The sequence below is a fragment of the Augochlora pura genome, chromosome 5 (genome assembly GCF_028453695.1).
Source record: "Augochlora pura isolate Apur16 chromosome 5, APUR_v2.2.1, whole genome shotgun sequence".
NCBI lineage: Eukaryota > Metazoa > Arthropoda > Insecta > Hymenoptera > Halictidae > Augochlora > Augochlora pura.
Window position 1 is genome coordinate 18,892,663 of NC_135776.1, and position 6,034 is coordinate 18,898,696.

Genomic DNA, 6,034 nt, shown 5'->3' on the forward strand with positions numbered 1-6,034 from the left:
CGAGCAAAAGTCAACCTGGTCGTTTTGCGGAACCACCCTGTATACGGGCAAGCATAGAGGTGCCAACGAAGCTTTTTCCAGACGAAGTTAGGCCAGCCGGAGGATATAGAGAGAATCGTCGTCGTCGTCGTCGCCGTAGCGCGTCGCATCGCGACGTTCCCGTGTGTGTCAGAGGTCAGTGCCGGGCTCGTAAAAGCGAGCAGCTTGCGCGAATGCTGGCCCTCCGGGATCGCGCGCAGGCCTGGGTTATGCAATAAAATGGAAATTTTGCGACCCCGATCGTCCGTGGACCGGGTTCCGCAGAAAAGGGATTGGCTGTCGCGGGAAACCTGCTGCTGCTGCGGCTGCTTGGTGCCGCCGCGCGCGAAACCGACGCGCGCGGTGATTTCAGCAATCGGACGTCGTGATTAGCTAAGCCTTAATTATCGTTCACCGGTCTGTGGACAAGGAACGGGGTGGGGAGGCGCGGAGCAGAGGGAAAAGTTCCGCGGGAGTTGGATTCAGTAGCCGGCAGGAGAATTTTAACGTAGAACGATACGCGTTTAGGCTGCTTCACCGAGCAACCGTTCGAGGCAACAATGGTTTTCCTTGAAACGTTGGTGTCTCCTCGCGATTGGGCAGTTTTTCTGAGTCTATTTGCGTCACGAAAGCGTCGCGTACCATTGTGGAATCGAAGAGTTCGGAATAATGTGCTGGACGATGCAAAGTGGTAGTTTTTAGAAATTGAGAAATAATCATTTAGGCTATGGTGGAGTATTTTTACTCAAAAGCTGGCCAAAATGAATTTATTCAATTTCACGCGGAAAGAAATAATTGCGACAATGCCCCTATCAGCAATAATATCACAAAAATTTACAAGATTAAAAATTTACAATAATTTGATAAATGTTTCTTAACCTTAATACTTATAATATTATTTACTTTTATATTTTCCCCTCGTAATTATTGCTTTAAATGAATTAGTTTCAACGAACTTGTCTCATTTTACAGTATTTTCTATCATAATCATCTTTTAATTTTTATAAGCATGCTCTACTATTCAAATCATTTTCTATCGTAAACGAGAAATTGATAAAATATGTGTCGTCCATTGGAGCTTATAATATTCAACTTAGCAGTTTAAATATCAAATTATTTTGACAATTTAGAAACTGTACTTTTTGGATCCATTGTAAATAAGTGTTTTTCGCTGCTCCAAGCGAAGCACAACCTCGTTTGGCTGTTGAAGAAGCGATATATAGGTCATGTGGCAGCGGTGGCAATGCACATCGATATTTGCATTAAATTGAGAAAAAAAACTTCTAAACTTGCTAAACTGGTTCTGCGTGACCTGTCCGACGCGACACGCATTCGGGAAATGGACATTTTTATCTCGGTTCAGTAGCTGTAACACAATGATCCATTTTCTCGAGCCGATTGCTACGCGGACGACGAAAGGTGAAACGTCAGTGGTTATCACCTTTAGAACATCGCCCTCGGAAGACGGTATTGTGCGTTTAGTGGATGATTAAATTAGTAATTCATTACAATCTCTTATAATAAAATCGAACTGTGGAGCAGGCATTTTACAGTTAACCCTTTGCACTCTAGTAGTGACTCTGAAGCTACTAAAATTGTTGCAGCACGTTCAATAATTTTTATATTATGAGAAATTAAATGTTAAAAATTACTAAAAGTTTAACTGCGTTTCGTGGGTTATTAGATTGATAATTCATTATAATCTCTTATAATAAAATCAAACTGTAGAGCAGGCATTTACAATTAACCCTTTGCACTTTAGTACTGACTCTGAAGAACCATTAAAATTGTTACAGCACGTTCAATAATTTTTATATTACGACAAATCAAATGTTAAAAATGATTAAAAGTATAATTGACGCATAATGCATAAAATACATTCTGTTATATCAAATGGAAAGTTATTTTAGAATTGCAGTTAAAATGCCTTCGACTGCAAAGGATTAATACTTTAACGTCTCTACACATACAGTGAAGAGACGACCATTACTAGCAAAGGTTATTTCTTTATTCCATACACTGCAAAAACCCTTTTAGAGAAACTTTAAAATTTCATGTAGCAAATAGTAAAAAAAGATCAAATTTTGAACTAATCTTTCAGCTGAAAACCAGACAAATATTTCGCTTGTACAAGAGGATTAACTTTTAAGGTAAAGGACATGGGATAAGAACTTCTTTCCTGATAAGTACAGTCAAAGGCAACATTACGAGACGACGCTGGGAACTGAGGAAATACGTCGAATTGACAGCAGAGTCGTCGTATCGGTTTATCAATGATAATTTTCCTCGCGCGCGCGCGGGCGCGCGCGGTTCCGCGAAAAAATATAAAGTTAAATGAAAAAACTTCGCGCGGGGGGCGGCGCGCGCGCGAATCCCCGTCGGCCAAAGGGATGCGGTAGCACTTAACCTTTGGCACGAGCGGCGAATCTGCATCGGACTGCAGCGGCCGCGCGCGTGCGGCGCCCTCTTCTAGCCGAATCGATATTCTCCCAGTAATGCAGGTAATTTATTGCTTAACACTCTGATTACCATGTGAATAACGGGTGGTACGCGGATAACTATGCTCTCGTGTCGGTTTGCTCGCGCACCGCTGCCCGTTGCGTCGCATAAATTCATTGGGAGGACGCGCGGGCGCTGCGCGGGGACCTGGAAGAATGATGTTTCTTTCGAAATGACGAAATTATGCCAAGTTTTTGCGCAACGTTCATCATCTTCTTTTTTAACGACTCATCTCGGCCTTTCCGGTTCGATTTATCGGCGATCTCGATCCGCGAGATCGTATCGGCTGTTTTGAAACCGGCAGATTAATCGTATCGTCCGAAATTGTTTTATCGGCCACCGAATCACCTCGGGACGGTGCTCGTCCTTTTGTTTCGCGCACGATCTTTCCCTTGTTACTAATATTTTTACCCTTTGCACTCGAACGGCGACTCTCAGGCACCACTAAAATTATTCTATTATTTTGCAGAATAATTTTCATAACAATAAAATTTAGATTTTAAAAATTGTTGAGCAGCAAAACTGTTGCTACGAGTTGCAAGAATTAATTTAGTGTCCGTAAAACTGCACTTTGTTGTATACAATGAAAATGCTATAAATCAGAAATTTTATATGAAATTTCCAGTTAAAATTGTTTCGAGTGCAAAGGGTTAAGTATACAAGTAAATTCACGAACAGAATGAACATCAGTGTTCTGTCCCTTCTAAGAAATTGTGCCAATTGAACAAATTCCTAATTGCAGTGGCTGTCGAGTAAAGGGTACGGTTAAGGGGTTAAGGACGAAAAACTATTAATTAACACAGTTTTGAGAGATCGTAGTGCTACGGGTTAAATGCTACCCTTACGAGAAGCTGGATCAGAATCTGGCAGAATAATGATACTCTCCTCTTGTAAAAATGCAGACTGCTTTATTTTTGATTAAGGGTGGTTTAAAATAACGCTTAAAATAAAGCGAAATAGGTGGATATTAAAATTAAGTAATTTATATCGCAGTCTATGGAATTAAGAGGTTAAGGTTCTAGAGTGACATGGTGCTATCTTGTCCTGAAAACGATGTGTTTAGGATCCATGTCTCCTAGATGACTGATCCCAGGGATGAGTCCGCGAGACGCGTCACGGCGTGATTGGTAGTATAGTTCTTGTTGTAAAGGGTGTTTTTATCCGTTGCGACGGTCTTATACGGTAAGAAGTTATTCTTGACCCATAACTTTAATAATACGCAGCACGCAAGCTTCTGGGCGTTCATCCTATCTACAATGTTCGTTTATCTGCGATCGAGCTGCCCACACGTCGAACGGAATACAGTATTTATGAGGACAGTTTACCTACGTATTGATTAATGTGGAATTTATGTTCCTCTATAATAGGGAAGATCGTGTTTGAAATTAAATACTATGAATTGAATTGAAAGAAATTAAATTTGCTATAATTAAATATTACTCACGAAAGAAAGCAAATCGAAGAACTAATTGTTAGACAACGAATAGTTGACAAGTAAATTTAGGATGGACAGTTTGATGACTCGCCCTATTAATTTTGTTATTAAATTACTTTTAGTCATTGATCAAGTGCGGTATGAGTCACTAGGCCGACTGATCTTATTATTTATTATTTATTTAATCCTTGCCTATACGGCTTAGGATGGCTTCCGGTTTACAAATTTCTTCTTAATTCTACTTCTATAACGATTTACAGGTTTTTACAACTTAACCTAAAAATCCTGCTGCCATTGCACCTTTCTTTGGCATCTGTTCTGTCCATTAGGACGACTCTGATCTACTACAATTTGCGATTACTTGCGACTCGACTTAAGGTTGCTTCTATCTGTTCAACTTCCAAAACAAAATAAATAACGCGGTGAAAGTGACAAACTGCCTTATAAGATTATCAACGCTGAACTTTGTAGACTTATCGTCATTTTTATCGTAACGTATGCTTGGATTAAGACATCTACTCAATCTTCGATATTTCAACAATTTTCAAGTGAAGTTATTTCGGTCGGTAAAGTAGTTAATCAGCTATATTTCCGTTTGGAATCCACAACGAGCTATAGGAAGGGTTGACAAGTTAATTACCGATGGGTAAGATCGGGCAGACCGTGGAGCGTAAATGAAAAAATTCTGCGGCGGTGACGAGATAATACAACCAAATGATTTTGTGGATATATTGCGCGGGGGTCTACCTAAGTACACCCTGCAGATAAACACGCGTTCACCCCGTGTAAAAGCCCCGGCTCGTGAAATAGGAGGGGGGGGGGGATGTTTAGCAGCGAGGGATGATTCAAGCACCCAGCCACCCGACCAGGCTCCCACTCCCTAAGCTGTGAGCTGTCCATTCAACCGACGCTGCTAGAGGGCCGCCTTTCAAAGTGGACCGTCTTTGTTCTAGCTATGGTTCTGCGCGTGTATACGTATTGTACGCGCGCTGCGCGCAGTAACCGACGCGAGGAGACGACTCGCGTTTCTACAAGATCCTCTACGTCGCCGAAAGAAAACCTTGCCGATGAATCGACGATTCTATTCCAGCGTTTTTATTTAGTATCTTGCGAAAGTTTCGGTCTTTCTCTCGAATCGATTGTACATGATTGTACATAACGGACTGCGGATTTTCAATTGCCACAAAAATGGCTAGCACATGTTTAACAATTTATCAGCGGTGCTGGGATACTTCTGACAACAAAATTTATTTTTCTTTTCATAATGTCCGAGGTATGCTAATTAATAAATATGCTTGGGTCAAATGTGACTCAGCACCGACTGACGACTGTTTAAATTTAGTTCCACTCGTCCGTCTATCGATTAATATATTTTTAGATTTTCAAACTTTGATTCGCACATTTATACTTCTAAAATTATTTTTTAATATCTAATATTTTTAATATTATTTTTTATTTATTTTAAATAATATTATCCTACTGATTCTATTATTCTTTATATTTATGTCCTATTATTTCTCAGTAATTAATTACTATTCATTAATGTTTGGTCAACTGGTAAATTTGTACAGTGTTTATTCAATATTCCTCAGGTTTCCAAGGAATTTTACAAATAGGATTTATCTGTTTGGATTTATCTGGCCGATATAATAATTATGTTTCATATTACTATGTATTTCGTATTCGGAGGAGAACGTTACTTTGTAACTCTAGCCTGGGTCTATACTTCGACTGTTTATATTGAGACAGATAGGGTCTCTAGAAGCATAACGCGGCCTCGCTTTGACTCCACACTTTCTGGACCTACCAGTTCTACAGCGTAGACGCAACCGTATTCGTTCTTCGAAATAAGTTTCAATAGTCTGTTTCTAACATTGTTGCCTGGATAATTTTATAAAATTCAATGACCGATTTTCAGAGAGATATCACTTTTGTACGAGGAGTTTAACTTTAATGTTTTAAATACTAAAAAATTATATTCTAATGTTTTAAATACTAAAAAATTATATTCTAATGTTTTATATACTAAAAAATCAAATACTAATGTTTTAAATACTAAAAAATTAAATACTAATGTTTTAA